Source organism: Lactuca virosa, chromosome 4 (assembly GCF_052849685.1).
Source record: "Lactuca virosa cultivar CGN04683 chromosome 4, Lactuca_virosa_CGN04683_v6, whole genome shotgun sequence".
Classification (NCBI taxonomy): domain Eukaryota; kingdom Viridiplantae; phylum Streptophyta; class Magnoliopsida; order Asterales; family Asteraceae; genus Lactuca; species Lactuca virosa.
In genome coordinates, this window is record NC_136429.1 from 416,849,599 (window position 1) to 416,874,516 (window position 24,918).

At 37.2% G+C, this 24,918-nt stretch overlaps 1 pseudogene across 1 annotated transcript; it reads left to right on the forward strand.

The window, feature by feature from the left end:
- Positions 1-20,188: 20,188 nt before the first annotated feature.
- Positions 20,189-24,512, forward strand: LOC145108949 (TMV resistance protein N-like; annotated as a pseudogene). The gene is made up of 5 exons (XR_013708675.1): positions 20,189-20,408; positions 21,417-21,906; positions 21,989-23,258; positions 23,350-23,646; positions 23,750-24,512. The product of XR_013708675.1 is annotated as a TMV resistance protein N-like (transcript).
- The last annotated feature ends 406 nt before the right edge of the window (positions 24,513-24,918 follow it).

Below are 24,918 nucleotides of genomic sequence, written 5' to 3' on the forward strand. Positions count from 1 at the left end.
ATTTGTTTTTCCTTATTTTATGACAAAAGCAAGCCACCACCACCTCACTCTATGATTAGCCACTCTTTCCCACTACTCCTTGTCACCTTAGTGGACCTTTACACCCAATCTCCAGCTCTTCCCACGTTCTAAGAGCTGGAGGATTGATTCTCTCTCCTCATTCTCCATAAAGTTCTTTCATTCTACACTTAGCAACCAAAGGACACTCTCCAAAATTCTCTCATCTTTTCTCTCAACTTCAAGAACTTCAAGGCTTTCTCCAGGGATTTCTTCCTTCAATTAGTAAGTATCTTCATCATTCACATAATTATTAAACTCCATTCTACTCAAATCATTGATATCTTACACAAATTCCATCTTATTCGGTGTTAGATTCTCGAATCATCAAGACATCTTCTTAGTGTTCTTGGGTTGAACACTTCCTCTATCTCACTTTAATCTACTGAAATCACATAAGGTGAGTTCATACCCCTACATTTACACGTTTTCTTAAGTTTTAAGGGGGGGATACAAGTAAAATCATCAAGAACACAATTAAACTTTTTCTAACAGATTACATCAGAAAAGATGGACTTTAATCACAGACTGTTTTGGTCAGCTTAAATATTTTAGTTTTCAAAACTGTTCCAGGTGAAAGTAGTTCAAACTCTTAGCTTTAAAATGGTACTTGCACATCTCCATATGATGTTTCTACAATTTATGGTGATTTTTACAAAACTGCCTATCATTTCAGAGGCAAACCCGGACCAGTCTGTGATTATGGACACTTTGACCTCTGTTAGAGATCACTAAAAATCATGATAAAATTTATGAACAAACTAGACTCATATTCCAAACTCTCACAATTTGTGGATTTGGATTTGGAGCTTTGATGATTTTTCTATAAATTTTCTAAGAACAGTAACAGAAACTGTATACAACAAAAAGTTGTTGTCAATTTCATTTCACCTTGTAACATGTTGAGCAAGGTGTATATCTTTATGTGATTATATGTTATTGCAATATATGACATTTTTTTCTTAATATTTAGACACAAATCAGTTTACAAATGGATTTGGACATATAAAATATAAAGAATAACAAGTGATTATAATCAAAGTACAACCGATACATTCAAACATTTAATAAACTATTTTGAATATAGTTTGCATACATTACTACGTACTACCCTTGGTTGATAAACTATAATAGGTATAGTTTATGAAATATTACATAACACATACATTTAAAAAGGGTACATTTATACAAAGGATATTTTCATTAAGCAAGGTACGGCCATACGGTACCAAGTTTTCATAACACGTAATTCCGTTAATGACTTTGTGAGACATTTACTTCAAATTACCATTAAGTCCTGCATTGTAACCAGAGTCTCCTTGAGGGAGAGCGTGATAGTTGTGTATAGATCTATATTGGGTTTGACAAACCCACACCTAAACTGCATGCAACAGTTAGACCGATAGTCTGGGGTGACAAATATCATAACATTTCTGACGCCCGAAGAACGTCGTTTTAGGCAACCTTGGTCATAGCATGGTTATAATAAACTCACACAAAGTATTAATAAATATTGGAATTTACGGTAACTTCATTAAAATTAAACGAGTTTATGTCGATTTAAACTTACATTATTTATTATAAGTAAGAAAAGTTACTTATACATTTCGGTCTTTGAATTTAAGACTACATATACATTTTAAGGAAAATATTGGATTTTCTAAAACAAATACTACTTTTACAAACGAAAGGCTCTTAATAATACCAAACAAAAGCTTATGAACTCACCAACCTTTGTGTTGACACTTTTTCAAACAACTTGTATTCTCAAGAAATCATTAAACATGTAACCAAGTGCTTTTGAGGATGGGACGCTAAGGCGTCTACTATTTCATATTTTGTCAACATATTGTAATTGATTCGTAAACATGTAATTCATACAATGATGTAACTTTTTCAATTATATATATGTTGGTTGTGTTTGCTTGAATTACTATTACAATTGTTGTTATGATACTATACATGAAGTCCTCCACCCCCGGACGTTTCCGCCATCCTTGGTTTGGGGGTGTGACACAATCAATGCATAACCAACTCATAAGTAACAAATCATATCTCTAGGTTTGAAGACTTATATGATATTACCGTCTCACGATCACTCGAGATAAATTCCATGAAGTGATTCCAGTGAGCGTGGGTTGAGTCCAATGCTCAGAACTTATGAGCACTCATGAGTGTTGTAGCCATGTCCAACAACTTAGACCTCTGCAACCAATCATGAAAGTCTTGATTCATACCTACTTCCGACATATGACCGACTGTGGAGGTTCGAATAATATGATATACCAAACATAATTATTCTGGAAGTCAAAACATGCAAAAGAAATATAGTAAACGATCGACAAGAGGTAGCAACACTTTACTCATAAATAAAACACCTTTTATTCATCATCTAATGTCAATTACACTTTACAAATTTCAAGGTTATCTAACTACTAAATCTAATATCATCCTTCAGCCCTATGCTCCGAGCATGCTGGAGATGCTTAACCCGAGTCAGTCCCTTCGTGAGGGGATCGGCTGGATTCTCATCCGATGATACCCTCTTTGCCACGAGGAGTCCTTCTTCTATTCGATGTCTGATGAAATGGTATTTTCAGTCGATGTGTCTGGATCTCCCGTGATCCCTTGGTTCCTTGGCTAAGGCAACTGCACTTTCACTATCACAGAAAATTTCCATTGGCTCTTTAATAGCTGGTACAACTCCAAGGTCTCCAATGAAGTTCCTCCTTTGCTGCCTCGCTAGCTGCTATATACTCTGATTCGCAAGTTGAATCAGCCACTGTCTCTTGCTTGGAACTCTTCCAAGAAATTGCTCCTCCATTTAAGGTAAAGACCCAGCCTGACTGAGAGCGGAAATTATCCCTATCAGTCTGAAAGCTAGCATCACTATACCCTACAACTCTCAAGTCTTCACTCCCACCGAGGGTAAGGACCCAGTCCTTAGTCCTCCGTAGGTACTTGAGGATATTCTTTACCGCAGTCCAGTGTGCCTTGCCAGGGTTCCCCTGATACCTGCTAACCATGCTCAAAGCAAAGGCTACATCAGGTCGAGTACACGTCATAGCATACATGATCGATCCTACAGCCGAAGCATAAGGTATTCGACTCATTTCTGCTATCTCAGCCTCAGTACTAGGGCTTTGTGTTTTAATCAATCTGGCATTACTCTGGATGGGTAACTCTCCTTTCTTGGAGTCCTGCATGCCAAATCTCTTCAACACCTTATCCAAGTAAGTACTCTGACTAAGTCCAATTAGTCTTTTACTCCGGTCTCTCAAGATCCTTATCCCTAGAATATAGGCAGCTTCTCCTAGGTCCTTAATAGAGAAACACTTCCCAAGCCAGGACTTAACTTCCTGCAGAGTTGGGATGTCATTTCCTATGAGTAGTATGTCATCCACATACAATACCAAAAAGCTAACTATACTCCCACTAGCCTTGACATATACACAAGATTCATCTTCACTCCTAGAAAAGCCAAATTTCTTGACTTTCTCATCAAAGCAAAGATTCCATCTGCGAGGTGCTTGCTTTAACCCATAAATGGATTTCTCAAGCTTACACACTCTATTAGGGTACTCTGTGTTGACAAAACCCTCTGGCTGACTCATGTAAATATCCTCAGCCAACTTTCCATTAAGGAAAGCGGTTTTGACATCCATTTGCCATATTTCATAGTCATGAAATGCGGCTATGGCTAACAGAACCCTAATAGACTTAATCTTGGCCACTGGAGAAAAGGTCTCATCATAATCAACTCCCGGAGTTTGTGAGAAACCCTTTGCAACCAGTCGTGCCTTATAAGTGTGTACATTACCATCCATGTCGGTCTTCTTCTTGAAGATCCATTTGCACCCTACAGTCTTACGACCTGGTACATTCTCAACCAAGTTCCAAACTTGATTGTCATACATGGACTGTATCTCGCTGTCCATTGCCTCTTTCCACTTGGCTGACTCAGGGCCTGCCATGGCTTCCGCGTAACTGTTAGGTTCATCCAGACCTATCAGTGTCTCATCACTGATAAGTGTATCACCTTCCGCAGTAATATGAAATCCATAGTAATGCTCAGGTGCATTCCTAACCCTTGTGGAACGCCTCAGAGGTACAGACTTGTCAATTGGCTCAACAGAAGTTTCCTCCTCAAGTGAGTGCTAGGGTTTGAAGTTCCTTCACCACTTGACTCTTGAATTTCTTCAAGGTCAACTTGCCTCCCACTGTCTCCTTGGCTTATGAACTCTCTCTCTCGAAAGAAAGCCCTCCTAGCTACAAAGACCACATTCTCACTAGGTCTGTAGAAGAGGTAACCAAAGGATTTATGTGGGTAGCCGATGAAAATACACCTCTCACTTCGAGGTTCGAGCTTATCATGAGTCTCGCGTCTCAAGAAAGCCTCGCAACCCCAAATCTTAATGTGGTCTAGTTTGGGTACTTTACCAGTCCACATCTCATGAGGAGTTTTGGCAACTTTCTTTGTGGGAACTAGATTAAGGATATGGGCGGCAGTCTCTAATGCATACCCCCAAAATGAGATTGGTAGCGAAGCTCGACTCATCATGGAACGAACCATATCCAACAAGGTTCGATTACGCCTCTCAGCTACACCATTCAACTGCGGTGTCCTGGGAGGTGTCAATTGTGAGACAATCCCACATTCCCTAAGATAGTCGAGGAACTCTGAACTAAGATACTCACCACCTCGATCGGATCGAAGCATCTTAATGTTCCTGCCCAATTGATTCTCGACTTCCTGTTTAAACTCTTTAAACCTCTCAAAAGTCTCTGACTTATGCTTGATTAAGTAGACATATCCATATCTACTGTAATCATCAGTAAAAGTCAAATAATAACGATTAGCATCCCTTGTGGCATGTTTGAAGGGCCCACACACATCCGTGTGTATAAGATCCAACAAACCTTCACCCCTCTCACAAGAACCTGTGAAGGGTGACTTTGTCATTTTTCCAAGTAAGCATGATTCGCAACTATCATCTGACTTTAGGTCAAATGACTCCAATACTCCATCCTTTTGGAGTTGGCCTATGCGTTTCTTGCTTATATGTCCAAGACGACAATGCCATAATGATGCTTTATCCAAGTTATTATCATTAACAGAATCAATACACAATACATTATTTCCTAAGTTATCAACCACAGATACAGTTTCATACACACCATCACAAGGTAATGCTTTAAAATAAAGAACATTATTAAAGAAAGCATTAATCGAACCAACTTCATTATCAAATGAAAAGGTGAAACCTTGTTTATACAATGCATGAAAGGAAATAATATTTCTTGCCATTTCTGGCGAATAACAACATTTATTCAAATCTAAACTAAACCCACTACTTAGCGATAAAGTATAAACTCCAATCTTGGTGACAGGTAAAGCTTTCCTATTCCCCATGATTAAGTTTATTCTTCCATGCTCCACATTCTCACTTCTTCTTAGTCCCTGCAAATCAGAACAGATATGAATACCACAACCGGTATCAAGGACCCAAGAGTTAGAATGGGGTGAGTTATTAGATAAGATAGTGTAAATACCTGCATGGTTGGGTTTAACTTTCCCATCCTTCACATCTTGCTGGTACTTTGGGCAGTTCCGCTTCCAATGTGACTTTTCATCCCAATAGAAGCATTCAGCCTCTTTAGGGTCAGAAGAAGGAGTGACAAAACCTTTCTTGGTTCCACTTGAAGAAGAGCCATCAAGGGTCCTAGCCTTGGTACCCTTCGAAGAGCTCTTCCTCTTCTTCCCTCTACCTTTCCCGATTGCCAAAACCGGGGCGGAGTTTAGAGTAGGAGTGTTAACAACCGACTTACCCTTAAGACCTGTTTCTGCGGTCTTGAGGAGTCCCTGAAGTTTGCTGAGTGTGACCTCTTCCTTATTCATGTGATATGTCATGCGGAATTGATCATAGCACGATGGTAAGGAGTACAAAATGATATCTATTGCAAGCTCCTCAGGGAAGTTCACATTAAGCTTCAGCAACCGATCCACATACCTTTGCATTTTCTGCATGTGGCTCGTGACGGATTCCCCGTCCTTCATCATGGTTGTTATGATAGAGCATATGATTTCATACCTCTCTTGTCGTGCACTTTGATGGTATCTTTCCATCAGATCTTGGTGCATTTCAAAAGGGTAGAAGTCCTCATAGGACTTTTGGAGTTCCGCTGTCATGGTGGCCAACATGATGCATGCCACTTTTGTAGCATCCCTTTCATGTGCCCGGAAGTCAGCGATCTCCTGGGGAGTTGCAGTGGTCTCATCAATCTCCTTAATCTCCTTGTCAAGGACATATTCTTTGTCCTCGTAGCGGGTAATCATCCTGATGTTTCTGATCCATTCATTGAAGTTGGATCCATCAAAAGTGACTTTCCCACACAAGTTCATAAGGGTAAAGGAGCCATTAGGATTAGAGCCAGAAGCAGCATTGTTTGAAGACATCTGAAAGAAGAGAACAAGATTAGTTTAGATATTAAGAGAGTCCTTAATAAAACACCCAAATGTAATATTAAGGCTAGGATCCAATCACAATATATTATAACTTAGAAGAGGTATGCTGTAATCCAAGCTATAACATATTTGAAAGGTAGGTGAATGACGATTCACCAATTTCCACCATGAAAAACGAAATATAAATATTAGGTTTTTAATTGGTTCTTAGAAATTCCTAGATTCTTTTGAGATTCAATGAACTTTTCAAAGGCATGTTTCAATCTCGAGTGTGCCCTCCAAGTTTTGTGACTGGGATACCGAGGATCACAAAACGAGGTGTGAAGTAACCATGCAAATCACTTGGTACCCTCAAGGTTTAGCACTCAATCGATGTGCCGGTAAACCACACACGCTCCATCGATGCTATGGTAAACCTTAAGTCACCCTTTACCTACCTTGTTAAGTCCAAGTTAGTGTGTCGGTTAACCACACACGCTCCACCAACGACTTAAACAAAGTGTAAAGTGTAATTTCATGGATTAGCACCTTATTCACATTTTCCTAAAGTAACTAAGATTGGGAATTTAATAAAAGCATTTAGTTACTTTATAATATTCATCATACTTTTAATGAGAATTTATAAGTCCTTGTCTTACCCGTTTGGCTAACGACCCTCCACCGATCAAGGAAGCGGTGGGTGAGAGTGGACACCCATTAATTTGCCATTTTATAGGCAACAACCTTATACCCCCCTTATAGACCGGCTTCGTGAATCAGGCGTACTAGCGGTAAGACGACTTGTTGTTATACATATATATATTAGTAACTTATAATATTATAAAGTATAAGGGTTGAATTTTAACTTTTAAAATTCTAAGGGTTGGAACTAAAGTTTTAATCAAGACTTTACATGTTCCAAAACTTGAGGGCAAGTTTTGTAAACTTCCAAAACTTTTCATTTCTTATAACTTATGAATTAATTGAGTAATAAAAATGAAGACTCTTCATTTTTATAACTCTTGTGTTCTTTTAATAGCTTTAATAAAAGTGAGACTTTTGGTTTTCCATAACTTGAGGACAAGTTATGGACTCCATTAAAACACATTATGATCATGAATTAAACTACCATGAAGGTTACAAACAATTCCTATAATCATCTAATCTTCATAAGTTCAAGAACATGAATATGAACACTTTCAAGAATCAAAAATTACACTTAAAAAAAACTTGTAATTTTCATAATTGCCATTGTAAATGGATTAGCATAAACATTACACCATCTAAAACAAGCTTTAAAACATCAAAACAGTTTAGGGTAATGTTTCTAGTCCATTTTCCAGCAACAAATGTGCAAACTTTCATACGAGCAGAAAACAGAAAAAACGATTTTTTTTCAAGCTGTTTGCACAAAAAAAACAACAAACAAACCTAGGCTCTGATACCACTGATGGGTTTTGAGCATTCTAACACTTCCTAAGTGTACATGCAACCCTAATAACCTTGGATCTATGTTTGTCTAATAATCATGCAAAGTTGAATTCCAAGGTTATATTCCTATCTAGCATACATGGGGAACATTTTTAACTTGAATGAAAGATAGAATAACTTACCTTGTTGTTGATTATGATCCTTGAAACCTTGTGAGCCTAGCACCCCAAGTGTGATGCCTCAAATGCTTCACACAACACCAAATGCAATTGGAATGACTTTAGAGAGAATACACACTTCTAAAATCGGCCTAGCCCTCTTGTTTCTTATTGTCGCCGATTTTGGTGGAGAACATGTTGCTTATATAGTGTGTCACATCTAGGGTTACACCATGTAAACCCTAATGTGGTATGACTCTTCATTTCCATGACCCATGGGTTTGTAACTCCCATGGAGCCTCCATGGAGCATTCAATGGGTTTAACCCAACTTGATTATCCATGGAGCCTTTTAGCCCACTATACAAGTTATGGATGATTTACATGATCAACCCATATATTTAATTAGTCATCTTTTGATCACTTAATTAATCCTAGATTAATTCTTGATCAATACTAATTAAATAATACTATTAATATATTAGAACTTATAATATATTAATAAACCACAAGTGTTATTTCTCTCATTTAGTCTATCCAAATGCATGATGCCATGCAACCCAAATGGACCATGCCGGGTCGGGTCAAGTACATACCAGAAATAGTTATGGACTTAGACACCTTATCCAACACCACCTGTGTTGTATGGTTTTCATATAACAAGTGAGGGTGATACGTTTATTAGTGATAGTACACTAATAAATTTGGATGAACCTAACAACTACAAGGAAGCCATGGCAGGCCCGGAGTCTGCGAAATGGAAAGAGGCGTTGGACATCAAGATTCAGTCCATGTATGACAACCAAGTTTGGAATTTGGTTGATAATGTGCCAGGTCATAAGACGGTCGGGTGCAAGTGGATCTTCAAGAAGAAGACCGATATGGATGGGAAGGTACACACTTATAAGGCGCGATTGGTTGTGAAGGGCTTTACTCAAACCCCCGGAGTTGAGTATGATGAGACCTTCTACCAGATGGACGTTAATACCACTTTCCTTAGTGGGAAGTTGGCTGAACATGTTTACATGAGTCAGCCAGAGGGTTTTGTCAATGCGAAGCATCCCAATAGAGTGTGTAAGCTTGAGAAATCCATTTATGGATTGAAATAAGCGTCTCGCAGATGGAATCTTTGTTTCGATGAGAAAGTCAAAGAGTTTGGTTTTCTGCGAAGCGAGGATGAGTCATGTGTATATGTCAAAGCCAGTGGGAGTATAGTTAGCTTCCTCGTATTGTATGTCGATGACATACTACTCATAGGAAACGACATCCGGACCCTGCAGGAAGTTAAGTCCTGGCTTGGGAAGTGTTTAGCTATGAAGGACCTCGTAGAGGCTGCCTATATTCTGGGAATAAGGATAGTGAGAAACAAGAGTAAAAGACTGATAGGACTTAGTCAGAATACTTACCTGGACAAGGTACTAAAGCGTTTTAGTATGGAGAATTCCAAGAAAGGGGAGTTACTGATCCAAAGCAATGCCAAGTTGAGTAAGACTCAAAGCCCGAGTACCGAAGTCGAAATGGCAGAGATGAGTCGAGTAACTTACGCTTCCGCAGTTGGCTCGGCATGTATGCTATGACTTGTACTCGCCCTGATGTGGCCTTCTCTTTGAGCATGGTCAACAGATATCAAGGTAACCCTGGCAGAGCACATTGGACCGCAGTCAAGAATATTCTTAAGTACCTTCGGAGGACCAAGGAATGGTTTCTAGTCCTCGGTGGGAGGGATGAATTAAGGGTGCGAGGGTATAGTGAAGCCAGTTTTCAGACCGATCGGGACAACTACCGTTCTCAGTTGGGCTGGGTATTTACCCTGAATGGAGGAGCAGTGACTTGGAAAAGTTCCAAGCAGGAGTCCGTGGCTGATTCAACGTGTGAATAAGAGTATATAGCGGCGAGCGAAGCGTCAAAGGAGGCAATATGGTTGAAGAACTTCATCAAAGACCTTGGATTTGTGCCAGCCATAAAGGAGCTTATGGATATTTTCTACGATAATGAAGGAGCAGTTGGCTTGACCAAGGAACCGAGGGATCATGGCAGATCCCGACATATCGACAGGAAATATCACTTTATTAGACATCGGGTGGAAGAGGGACTCCTCGTAGTGAAGAGGGTATCGTCAGAGGATAACCCATCAGATCCCTTTACGAAGGGACTGAGTAGGGTTAAGCACTTGCAGCACGCTAGGAGCATTGGGCTGAAGGACGATATTAGTTTAGATTAGATAGTTTCGAAACGTGTACTAGATAAATTGTAATTAACATTTGATGATTAAATAAAGGTGTATTATTTATGAGTAAAGTTACTGTCTTGTGTTAATTATTTACCTATTGTTTCACTTTGCATGTTTTGACTTCCTGAATAATAAGATTATTCGAACGGTCCACAGTTGCTCGTACTTTGGAAGTAGGTATGAAAGAAGACTGTCATGAACTGCTTTGTAGATTGTCTAAAGTGTATTAGACATATCAAAAGTTTGTTGCAACGTTCATGAGTGCTTATGAATAAGATTTGAGCATTGGATTAAACCCACGCTTGCTAGCATCACTTAATGGAATTTATCACGAGTGATCACAAGACGATAATATCATATAGTCTTTAAACCTAGATATATGGTTTATTGTTTGCAAGTTTATTGTGTATTGATAATGCGTAAACGCATCAGTAACTTGATGTTATAAAACGCATTGTTCTGCATGATTTGATGAGTGAATGGTAAATGCATATAAGTTGAAGTTTATCTGTTCCTTTTATCCTAAGAGGGTAAAAGCGATATACGGGCCCCTCGATGATTTGGTTTGACTTATATATCGGGCCCGGTCAGGACTGAATTGATGTGTTCAATTAAGTTCTATGTCAGACAGATCAGAGATCGAGAAACAAACTGCTGGACAATAAGTATGACTATGTTCCATGTAATTGTCCGCACGATATCTAGACCGGAGGACTATACGATCCCTTATCTAAAGGACAAGTTATTGATAAGATCAAGAGTTTTGAGAACTGTGATTGCTAATCGGATCCTGAAGTCATACTCGCATTTGTAGTTATTAGACTTATCCAAGTGGGAGACTGTTGGATTAGTGTCTAAGTCCATAACTATATTTGGTATATACTTGACCCGGTTGTTGCGTGGTCCTTTTGGGTTGCCTTCACCGAAGCAACGTGACTGGATGAATAATAGAGAAAGAGGTTATTATGGTTTATTAATATATTATAAGAATAATATATTAAAAGAGAAATCATATTTATTTAATTAACTTTGGTCAAGAATTAATTAAGAATTAATTTTGTGGTCAAAAGATGTTAATTGAATTAAGGGGACTGAACTTTTAATTATGTGATAGTTGCAAAGTTGGGTAAGGAAACCCTAGAGTATAGGGTGGACGAATTCTAAGGATAAGGCCTTAGGAATTCGTCCAAAGGAAGGGTTCTAGAATTATCTTATGGGCTGCTTGGTGGCTAAGTAACCAGATAAGGATAATCACTGAAACCCTAATTTCCACACCTATATAAGGACCCCTTGGGCATAAGAAATCGGCTACACTTGAACCCTAGGGGTCTTGGAGCCGATTTTTCCCTCTCCCCTCTCTCTCTTGCTTCATCCAATTGCTTTTGGTGTTTGTGATTCATTAGAGGCACAACATTTGGGGTGCTAAGGTTCTCAAAGCTTCAAGATCTACAATCAACAATCAAGGTATTCATCTAACTTGTTTATTTGATATTCAATTAGTTTTGTTGTATGCTAGATTAGGGTTTACAAGCTTTGGATAAATTTGCATGTAAAATAGAGAAACCTAGATCCAAAGCTTTAGGGTTTTGCATGTGCACATAGGATGTTCTTTTGCTCAAAACCCATCAGTATCTACCTCTCGACCCATGGATTTGTTAGATTTTTGGCTTGGAATATCAATTAGTATACTTGTATAATTCAAGGATCATATATATGAACAACTTTCGACCCTATTACATGGGAGCACACAAATCTAATTTGGGATAACCCAAGAAAGAACAAATCAAGATTTCAGGACAATTATGAGATTCCAACACATATTATCTTGTTTTATTTGTATTATGTAGAGGCAAAGGTTGTAGAGAGAAGAATCAATCATTTTCCTTGTGTTCCATCTTCTGCAACGTCAAAATCCTAATTATATACCAATATAATGACGGTTATTAATGAAAAAAATGACACCACTTCTAAAACATTTGTTTTTTGAGATGTGTTTAATTGGTAATTTAAAGGAAACTGAGAAAGGGGGTTTTAGGGGAAAACCCTAGTTCTCAGTTTCCTTAAGTGCTTAAATCGTAATTTTCCAGGCTTTAAGTCCTATTTAAATGCATTAACATTTAGGCTTGATGTTTCCCTCGGCCTCTATTCCCTTATATCGAAACCCTAGCCACGTTTGAGCATTCTTGATAGTTTTGAGCTTGGAGTGAATTTCTTGGTGAAGAAAGAAGCACTTGGTGGTGTTAGTTATATTGTTGTGACCGTTCCTTTGAAGATTCAACCTTCTCATATGTCTTTGGACCTTTGTAAGTGATCAAGATCCAAACTTTGTGGTTATATTTCTTTAGATCTAATATTCTAGCCTCATTTGGTCCCTTTTAGTCGTGTTTCCTTGGAGTTTGGAAACTCCTATGCCTAAATATCGATTAGTATTGTTTTCTGGACTTCTAGAGGTGTGATTTTTACTTTTAATGCACTAGTTTCACATTTATAATTCCTACTCTATCGCATCTAAACCAACACCCTATAGGCAATGAGCCTTATCGAGTATAGTATAGTTTTGATAATCAATGGTGTCGAATTCAAGGGGAACGGTAGTGAATTAATATTAGAATTTCTGATTATAGGTTATATTAAATAAATAAAAGTAGTAAAACTGAAACGAACTTGATAAACTGATTAGAAACGAATCACTTCAGGTACATTGGATTAGATTGGATTACATCTCAAAATCATGATTAACTTCGTTAATAGTGCAATGGATTTATTATATGGATACCGAATTCTAATATGCCTACTTTTCTTGATCAGATTTCCTGGTACTAATAATTAATGAAAAAATAACACAATGATCATGTAATTAGTGAGCACATAATTAATTATATATTCAGAATGAAAGATATGATCTAGTGATTTCTCATCAATGGTCATGGCAATCAATCGAAGCATTGCATGGATAATTACAACTCTCTAACATAGTCAAAATCATAGATTAACATTACCTAACCCTAGGATTTGTTTGATTATTAGTCATAACAGTTTATAATCATAAAACAGTTAAGATTCAAGTCAATTTTGTAACATCCTGTGTCCCGTCATTTCTTATTTTAGGGTCGTGGGCCAGAAGTCGATTGTGTAAAGGATTTGGGCCTTAAGTAGGTAATGTTTATACCTTTTGGAGGGAGGCAATGATGGTTATGAGATCTAAACCTTTGAATTGTGTTTTGGGCCGAAGGGTAGAATAGGAAAAGTCATAGGCCAGGTTCTTGCATGAAATATGGATTTTATTCAATAAGTTTTTAGTCCAAGATATATAGATAATATTGTAGAGCTCTTCAATACCTTTCCGTGGATATAAAGAATGTCGAAAACGAAGTTGGAATGAAGAAGTTACGACCGTTTGAAGTTAGGACGATTTTCGGGTTAGCCGCGTACTCAGGGCGTATAGGGAGTACGCTGGGCATACTAGGGAATCCATACTATGTTGGGTGTACCAAAACCCACTCCATTCTCAGCCTCCACTTCTCTAACACCCTTTCTTGAGACCCTAACCCTAGATTGAGCATTTGAAGCAAAAAAAAGTGTTTTTAAGTGCTTTGGAGTGTTCTTAGTGCACCTTAGAGAAGAAGGAACTCATTAAAGAATTGTTGGTTAGATTGGAGCTTGTAGATCCAGACTTTGTTCACCTTGATCTTTCTTCTAGAGGTATAAAGTTTGAATCTTGATGATGAAATTGTTAGATATAGTTAGTTTTTGGTGTTATGAGCTTTTGGTAACTTTAAGTGCATAAATTTTATATCTTTGAAGTTTGTTACCTTATTATGGATAAAGTTGGAAACTTTATCCATCTAAACATCATATTGATTCAGATCTAAAGTTTAGAGACTTGGACTTTATGTATTAAGTTGAAAAAGATGCACTTTTGGTCTCTTTATGACTTAAATACTAGATCTTGTTTGTTGGGACCATTCTAATGGATAAAGTTGGAAACTTTATCCATTATGGAGCTATTAGGAACCATAAAAATGTGATCTTGGTCCTTGTATCCCTTCCATGCAATAGTTATGATGTCTTAATGGATTAATAAGTTAAGGTTTTAGCTTTTGGACCTTCCCTGACAGTGGAAAGTCATAAAGGTGGAAAGTTTAAGACTTAAGACAATGTTTTGAGGCTAGATCTGAGTTTGGCTGAAAAGTCCTTAAGGGATTAAGTGCTTAATGGAAAGGATGGAATCAACTTGAGTACGTTGGGCGTAATTTTCGTACGTTGTGCGTACTAAGCCATCCCACGTACGTGGGGCATAAGTTGAGTACGCAGGGCGTACTCAACCAGCCTTCGACTTTGACTTTTGTTAACTTCGTTGACTATTGAGTTTTTGACCAAGTTTGACTTTAGGTCAAATTTGAGGGTTTTGATTGTTGATCAAGATTTTATATGGTCATGATGTTAGTGGATTTTCGGGAGCAAGAAGTGTATAAGGGAGCATATGACGGTGTTCTTGGGTTTCTTCATTTCAGGTGAGTTACGCCTCATTGTACCGTGGGTTGAAGACACCAATGCTGACCCACTAGTTGTGGTTATATGTTAGTAGAGGTATGCCTTAGGGACTGTATATAGTCATGTAGGATAGACTGAGGACTCTTGGTCTAGACTCTTTTACCTGTTCCTTGTTTGGTTGTGGTTCTAGAGTAGGATCACCTGTTCAGGTGGCTATCTGACATCTGAGTATATACGGTTATGCATTCCTGGTATGTTGATATTTAGTATGTTGCTATAGTGATCTATTAGATTTTCATCCTGGTATCGAGTATGTTACTGGGTCGTAGTGGTCTGTTATATATGTATCCTGGTATATAGAATGTTGTTATGCGGTAGTGATATGTAGAACTGTATGTCTACTTGTACTTGTTGGTTATCATCTAGTGAAGTGCTCTATGGACTGTATGTAGTCATGTAGGATAGCCTGATAATTCTTGATCTAGGCTTTATTGCTTGTTCCTTGTTTGGTTGTGGCTCTAGAGTGGGATCATCTATTCGGTTGGCTATCTCACCTTTGGGTACTTATGGTTACACATTTCATGGAGGTTAGCTGGTAGCGGGACTGTGAGTTGTGAGAGGACTAGTAGGCGGTAGCGAGCTATATGATTGTTGTTTGTCTGTATTATGTGCCTAATCTATCCTTGTTTGTTTATATATCGACATATGGTAGTTGTGGGTTGAAGCGGTCCTGTTGTGTCCTGTAGACCAAGATACCCGGTGCTGGCCGACTACAAGCCGTAGGAACAGAGGCTCTGGAAGAGCGGTTGGGTTGAGGTGGATTACCAATTGTTTACTATAACAATTGAAAGGTATGTGATTCTAAAATCCTAATTAGTTATTTTCAAAAATAGCATCCTCTCTTAGGGTTCTTGTTTTGCAATTCAAAGTTATATGTTCAATAGTTAAAACATAGATCTAAAGTAGGTTGGATGTGAACTTAGGAATTGTTTTTCTAGTTTATTTGCTTTACATAAAACCCATCAAAAATAAGGAAATGAAATCATCTTGAAAGCTCAATGCATCTTGGATCCAGAAGTGTTTCACCCTTAAGCATCATTTGGAGGTATAAAGTCTGAAACTTAATGAGTTATTTGCTTAGATCTTGTTAACCTTAAGTTTATGTTCGTTTTTGGTCCCATAAGCTTGGTGTTCATGAGTATGGATTACTCTAACTAGAAGAGTTGTCCTTTCAGACATTTTTAGGTGCTTGGAACAATAAAAATGTGATCTTGGTCCTTCTATCCTTTCCATGCAAGAGCTATGATGTCTTATTGGATTATTAAGTTAGGGTTTTAGCTTTTGGACCTTGTCTAGACATGGAAAGTCATAAAGCTGGAAAATTTATGACTTGGAACGATGTTTTGGCTCTAGGTCTGAGTTTGGATGAAAGGTATTTAAGGAATAAGAACTTAATGAGAAGAATTGGACCCAGACTGAGTACGTTGGGCGTCCTGAGTTTGAAACCAATGGTTTGGATGAGTCACAACTACGACCAGCGTAATGACTGAGTACACAGGGCGTACTTAGTCAGCTTGACTTTCCTTAACTTCTTGACTTTTTGATTTTGACCTTTGACTTGGGATTTGACCAATTTTGACCTAGGGGAATTTTGGGTATTTTGAGCAGTAGTTTGAGATTAGGTCATTGTTTGTTATATAAGTGACCTGTAGAGTTGGCACTTGGAGCAGCGTCCATTTATGGTATCTTTCAGACTGTAAGGTGAGTTTTCCTCACTGTACTTGTGGGTCGAAGGAACCAATGCTGGCCCACTGGATTATGTATCCTGGTATATTGGATTGATGTTATGCTGGTTATAGGATAAACTGGTAGATCTGTATGATTACCTATGTTCACTGAATATGTATTAGATTGGTAGATCTGTATGATTACATGTACTCACTGGTTATTGATTGTTATTCTATATGTCGACATGTTATGGTTGGTTGGGTTGAGGCAGTCCTACTTTGTGCTGAAAGACAAGATACCCGAGTCAATCCGGATAGGCTAAAGGCCCGAGAGGCTGTCTAGTCAAGCCGAAGGCCCAAAGAGCGGTCCAAATAGGCTGTAGGCATTGCTAGGCGGTCTAGTCAGGCTGAAGGCTCATATATGCATGTTTTTATCTCTATGTTTGTGTGTGGTATTTTGGAGGAACTCACTAAGCTTTGGCTTATAGTTTGATTGTTATGGTTTCAAGTACTTCAGAGGACAGGGGCAAGGCGAAGGCTTGATCGTGCACATCTTTGGTATTTTATGATATTTGATTTTGGGATACTCTGATTCACGATTATAACTTTTGGAAACTATGTTTTGTAAACATTTATGGTTTTTGGTTTGGTTTTGAAAATGAAAATTTTACCTTGATTTTTGGGATGTTACAATATAGACCTAGACCATATGATGACCAAGGGATATTAAGGAGTGATAAAGTTGCCAACTTTATTCAATCCAACCAATCGTAACCACAAATCATTAAGGAAAGGGCTCAAAACTTAGATCCACAAGAGATGAATAAAAAATATGGAAGCTTGGAGACATACACAAGTCCAGAAGGTGCACCAAGAGATGTAGACAAGCTTGCCAGTTGATCCATTGCTCAAGAAAGTCTTCCTTCAACCTTCAAGTGACCAAAACACCATCAAATAGCAAAAAGGCAAGATGAGAAGCTAGGGTTTCGTTTGTGGGAATGGAGGCGGAAGGGAACAGCCTAACCCTAGAGTTAAGGCTCTTAATATGAATGAAACCCTAAAAATCATGGTATTGGGCTGCAGTATTCACCATGTCGTGACACCCTTCATGCCACGTCGTAGAGACCATCCGAAATACACGTTCTTCATTTGGTATACTACATCATGACACCCTTTATGTCATGTCGTGGCATATGGTTTTCCTAAAAAAACATTCATTTGACTCATTTATACCATCGACTGATCCATTATAGGAAATGGGTGTTACATCAAAACTCTAAGAACATCCCTTCAAAGGATTAAAAAGGACCTCAAAGCATGAAATGAGAAACAAGAATGATAAATGTGGAAGCTTTATACCTTCCAAAGCTCCACAATATGCATGAGATGCAAGATGTGAAATAAATACAACCTTACAACCAACAAGTACACCACCTTCTTCTCCCAAATTGTATTTCACGGCTTAAAACTTCAAGAACATCACATAAACATAAAGAACATTCAAGTGAGGGATAGGGGTTCGATTTTAGAGGATGAAGGCTAAAGAGAATGACCTAACCTATGAGTTAGAGCCTTTATATATGGTAGAAACCCTAAAATCTTGGGCTTGGGCCGCAACAACGATCACGTCGTGGTCACCCTCTTGCCACATCGTGGTGTCAGCCAGGCACAGACATTTAATGACATGGCCACGCCATGGCATCAGGTTTTTCCCCAAAACCTTATCTTTGAAATCCTCTATGATCTACACAAGACAAAATTGCATGGATTCTGAAAATGATTGCCATGATTTTAGTCCCAAAAGAGCAACAACAAACCTGATGTTCACTAGTAAGTTATTTTAGTTTCTATGCATTGTTCATTAAGTGTTCAAGTTGATAATGAACTAGATGAAAGATGAACGAGAGGAAAGAATCCCATCACAATTGCTTAGATTATGGCCTTACTAGTCGATCACTTGCATAATTTAACTTGAGTAACTTGTTACTTTGTGAACACTAGTTTTGAGCATATAACCTAGTAACCTAGAGTAACTTGTTACCTTGAGAAACTTCCTTGCAATGTGAAACTTGCTATCAAGAAAATAAATGGAAGTATGAGATGCACAATAGAAGGAATTGAGTGTTTATGATGATATTTTTCTTCCGTTATATTAGCATATATGATTTGGTTTTGTGCAAGAAAGAAAATTGGAAGTGAGACAAGGTTGCCTTAATTTAATGTTAGGGTACTTCTAAAAAAAAGCGAAGGAGAATGGCGATGGTGTGAGATAGAGTTTACCTAAATTACTCCAAATACAAGGTAGAGGTGGTGGTAGTAGTAAGAAACGGTGGTTATTAGTTTGGAAAACATTAAAATGACTAAAGTCCCCCTCATATGCGAGGTATATGAGGGTGGTCGATGCATCCAATGAAAATGTAAGATAGGGACGAAATGAGTAATAAAAAAGATAGGGACGAAATGAGTAATAGAAACATGCACTAAGGACCAATGTTAACAAAATAGAAAAAATAGGACTAAAACTATAGAATCGTGCCCACCACAAGGACCATTTCTGTAATTTAGTCTAAAAACTTGGTTCCTTGGTAATCTCTCTCACTCTCATCAGACACTACACCCACTGTTTTCAAAACCGGACCGGACCAGCCGGTTGAACCGGGAACCGGTCAGGCAACCGGTACATTAGGACAAAAAACCCGCCTAAAAGCAAACCGGTAAGAACCACTGGTTCAACCGAAAACCGGTAGCGAACCGGACTGGTCAAACCGGAGAAAACCGGCCTGAAAAAAAAAGTATAAAATTTTATACTTGAAAAAAACAAATAGCTAACGCCTTTTATGGGAGATCCATGCCTTTTATAGAGCTTTCAAGGCTTTCAAGTTATGTTTTTAGTGATGTGGGATTTATAGCCTAAACAATCACTTGACTTCATCTCTCACTTTCAAATGACTATCTATAGTTCTTTTATTTTTTTTTTCAAATGTTTCAAAAGTACCTAATATTTTTTTTTAGTTTTTATGTAATCTTCATAATATATTTTAAAAAACTCAAATATAAATTATTAGAACTTGGTTTTTGTTGTTTATTTTAAAAGTTTAAAATTCATGATATTATCTCTTTTATATATATATATATATATATATATATATATATATATATATATATATATATATATATATATATATATATAGGGAAAGGTTATTTGAAAAACAAAAAAACCCTAAAAATCATAAAAATGCATAAAAAAAATACTTAGAGATCACAAAACTTTTTTTTGAAAAAATCGCAGCTTTTTATACAAAATCGGTGAAAAAAATTTTGAAAAAAAAATTTTTTTTTTACAAAAAAAAAAAAAAAGAAAACGATTTTTTATTTTTTCTTTCAGCGAATTTTAACAAAAACCTGCGACATTTTATAAAAAAAATTCAAAAATATTTTTTGTGATCTCTAAATATTTTTTTTTATATATTTTTATGATTTTTAGGGTTTTTTTTTTCATAGAATATATATATATATATATATATATATATATATATATATATATATATATGACGTCGTCCGGTTCATCCGGTTTTTTGAGACCGGTTCAACCGGTCGAACCACTTGAACCCAGTAAGACGTCCGGTTCGATGTCCGAACCAGTTTTCAAAACATTGACTACACCCATCCTCTCTCTAACTTTCGTCCAGACGCCACAGGTCATCTCTTCTCTAATGTCTCTACTCTCTCAATCTAAATCGACGATTCTCTTCTCTCTTTTTTGGTCAACCGGCTGTAGAAGTTTTCGCTCGAGTGGGATCTTGGCCCAGTGAACATCGCCTATTCTCCTCTCTTCTCCTCAACTACCAGTTACACCCCCTGCTACCGGTACAATAGCTTAATCTTTATCTTAATTACTTTAGTCTTCTTGATTTCTGTAGACGATATTCAAACATTAAAAAGTTTTACTCTTGCACAAAAAAAGCCATTGTTCTTGATGTATAGAGTTGACCAGTTAAAGAAAATCTTATGTATAAGAGCCCTAATCTAGATATTTTTACCTTTTTTCATTGAAGCGGCATAATTTGCAGCAATAAAGTATGTCTAGGTGATTTTGAAAATTCGTCAGTCTCCGTACTTTTCAAATTCAAAACTAATATATATATTTTTTTTAATATTATAGATCAAATATTTTCAGTCGTGGAACTTACTTGTAGATCAATCTATATATCAGCTCTGTTATCAATTTACTGATTTTGTAATTGAAAAGAGTCGGGTTTGATTTTGAAATATCTCAAAGCCAACTATCGTGTCGTAGATGTCGAACTCTTCTTCTTTATCCGATCAGAGCAACTTCGGTCTGATGTGCTGACTGATTGTAGTCCGCTAGAAGAAATTTGAAGGCTTTAAAATTGTTTAAATGAAGAATTTTGCTTCCATCATGCTGTCATCAAAAGCTATAAAAACAAATTGTTCATTCTTGTGCTAGTGTAGGCAAACAGCAGGAGTTGTTCTTGTGTAGAGGATATTATTATTGAGATTGAGAATGTTTTATCTGTTAAATAATTTGATAGAAATTTAATTAAATTATGGATATTTAGACAACTTGGTTTAACAACTCTGTTTTCAGTCTTAGAACTTATTTGAAATTATGGATTTTATAAACAAGTTGTGTGGAAAACTTTGATAATTGGAAAATTTGAATAAGGGCAATCTCGTAATTTTCACATCTTGTTTTGTTCTGTTCAAGCCTAATCAAACCCATTTACACATCATGTTCACCTTATCCTTGCTATATCCATTCCCTTGTGGCAATTCATTTCATTCAAGTTTGTTTGCAATCATTTTGCATAAAATTTCACCAGCAAAAAATTGAATTTTTAGAGGATCCTTCAGGTATACCTTCAATGGCGTCTTCTCCAACTTCATCAATTCACAAGAGCTTTAAGTATGATGTGTTTTTGAGTTTCAGAGGTGAAGACACTCGTACAAACTTCGTAGATCATCTGTATCATGCTCTTCAGCAGAAAAGCATTCACACTTATAAAGACAACGAAAAAATCAAAAAAGGAAAAAAGATCAGTGATGAGCTCATCGGATCTATTGAAGACTCTAAATTCTACATCATTGTTTTCTCCAAGAACTATGCCTCTTCATCTTGGTGCTTGGATGAACTTGTGAAGATAATGGAATGTCATAGAACCACTGAGCATACTGCCTACCCTGTTTTCTATGATGTGGAACCTTCTGAAGTCCGCAAACAAAGTCAGACAATTAAAGAAGTCTTTGCAGAACATGAAAAGAAAGAGGCTGATGGGAAATGGAGAGAGGCTCTGAAAGAAGCAGCGGATCTGGCTGGGTGGGAGTTGAAGAATACTGCTAATGGGTAATTCTTTCATCAGATCTATGCAATAATGTAAGAGGTCATGTGATTTGAGTAAGCTAATTAAATCTTCTTTGAAATACAGGCATGAAGTTGAATTCATCCAAAAAATTATTGAAGAACTTTTGCTAGAGCTACGTTCCATCAGTTTCAACATTGATGAAAAATTTGTAGGAATGGAGACTCGGGTCAAGGATGTTATATTATCTTTAGGAACTGGTTTTAATGATGTTCACATGATTGGGATCAAGGGGATGGGAGGTGGTGGGAAGACAACTTTGGCCAGAGCTGTTTTTGATCAAATATCCTTTCAGTTCGAAGGTAAAAGCTTCGTGGAGAATGTGAGGGAAGCTTCAAATGCTTCTTTTTCCGGTTTGAAGTCGTTCCAAAATCAAGTCCTTTCGGATGTGACAAATGATAGAGGCATCAACATTAGTAGTGTTTATGAAGGGGTACACATAATGAAGAGGATGATGCGTGATAGGAAGGTTCTTGTTGTTCTAGATGCGTGATAGGAAAATGTTTCTTTCTCTGGTTTAAAGTCTTTGCAAAAGCAAGTCCTTTCAGACGTCTTAAATGAAGACATACGTGTAAGTAGTATTTCTGACGGGAAGTACTTGATGAAGAGGAGGCTCCGTGATAAAAAGGTTCTTGTTGTTCTAGATGATGTGGATCATATAGACCAGCTTGAGGCGTTAGCTGGTGAGCTTAATTGGTTTAAGCCTGGAAGTAGAATTATCATTACAACAAGAGATGAGCAAGTGTTGGTAGCACACAGAGTGAAGTTCATTCGTGATGTCACTCTGTTATCGGATAAAGAAGCAATTTGCCTCTTCAGTAGGCATGCGTTTGGGAGAGATTTTCCAATTCAAGGGTTCGAAGATCTATCCGGACAAGTTGTACGTTATGCTGCTGGTCTTCCTTTAACAATCAAAGTTATGGGCTCGTTTCTTTGTGGTAAAAATGAGCTTGAATGGGTAGATGCCCTAAAAAGACTAAAAAAGATTCCATTAGCAGAAACTATGAAGAAATTGGAATTAAGCTATATCGGTCTAGAGGAGGATTACAAAGAAATCTTCCTAGATGTTGCATGCATCCTGAAAGGTTGGCAGAAAGACAATGCAATCAAAGTGCTTGAAAGCTGTGGATTTCATGCTAGAAATGGTTTAAGAGTTCTTGAGCAAAAATCTCTCATAACTATTAATGGTAATTCTAGTTATGAGTGGGTGGACATGCATGACCATATTGAAGAAATGGGCAGGAATATTGTTCGTAAGCTGCACCCAGATAAACCTCACAAACATAGCCGATTGTGGATTAACGAAGAAGTTGAAGATATATTGGCTAATGAATTGGTAAGGATCAAGTTTAATTGTAAGTTGCGAAAAGCTAAACAATTTCAATTGTTATGAGACAAGTTTCATGGTGACTACATTTGGATTACAGGGTACTAAAGCAACAAGATGTTTACAATTTTACACAGAGAAACTCAATCCACATACTGTTATAAAAGGTCTTGGAAAGATGAAGGAACTTAGACTTCTTTCCATGATTTTCGGTGATTGTTTCCATAATCTGGAATTTAATATAGTCAGCCCAGACTTTCCAAATGCTTTACGATATGTGTGTTTGAACTATTACCCTTTCAGGTATTTACCTAAAACATTTCAAGCAAATAATCTTGTTTCACTTCGGATGGATGACAGCAGAATTGAACAACTGTGGGAAGGGGGAGAAAAAAAGGTAGAATTGTGGTTGATTGATTGTTTTCCATAATTCATTATTACGTTGTACATCCATTGTTTTGTTTCTACATCAATATTCATGTTTTTTATACCATATGTAGGTTCTTAACAAGCTCAAATTCCTTGACCTTAATCGTTCAATGTTGAGTACTCTTGATCTTGGGCTTACTCCAAATCTCGAGAAGTTGAATCTTGGAGAATGTTCCAATTTGGTAGAACTTCATATGCCCGTTGGATGTTTAAAGCTCATATCTATCGACCTCAGAAATGCAAGGTTGAGGATCCTTGACCTTCATTTGGCTCCAAATCTTGAAAAGTTGATTCTTGTTGAATGCAACGATTTGGAAGAACTCCACATACCCAGTAGATGTCTAAACCATGAATACCTACTACTCTCTAATTCAAAATTGAGGACCCTTGACATTGGGTTGACTCCGAATCTCAAGTATCTGGATCTTAAAAGTAGTTATTATTTGGAAGAACTTCACATGGCCGATCAATGTCAAAAGCTCACGAACCTCGACACTAGTCATTCAAAGTTGAGGACCCTTGACCTTAGGTTGACTCCAAATCTCAAGGGGTTAGATCTAAGTTATTGTTGTAAGTTGGTAGACCTTCACACCCCCATTGGATGTCTAAAAAAGCTTGTCTACTTAGGCTTAAATGGTTGTTTGAGGTTTAGATCTTTTTTTTTAACATGAAGGATTGTACTTGTAGTGTGGATGAATCACTTGAGGTTGGTCTTTTATCCGAGTTGCATCTGATTGTGGAGTTGCTAGAAAGATGTCCATTTCACCTGTAAATACATGCCAAAGTTTCTGTTTATATGTATTTGTAAAGTAGATCGACCCTCATTGACTAGAATTCTTGAGAAGTTACCTGCGGATTTTGGCTGATTAGAATGTTTAGAGAAGCTAACCCTAATGAAGCGTAAATATTTACAAGATATGCTGAATAGCATATATAAGATAAAATATATTAAAACATTTCCATCTCAGCAAATTTATTCAAGTTGAGGTACAACTAACCATAAGTTATCTTTCACACATCATTTATTTGTTGTTACGTATAGGTGCACATAATATCGTAACAGGCACGTATTTTCTCTGTTCTTCTCTGTTTCCTATTGATCATCTTACTATGATTTTAGTGTTGAAATTGATATACGTTTTAAGGTATAATGTTCTAATACAAAAGAAAATTGAAAGTGCAATTCTATATTGAATAGATTTCGAGAATACAGTGCCTTAATGAAATTTAAGAAAACATT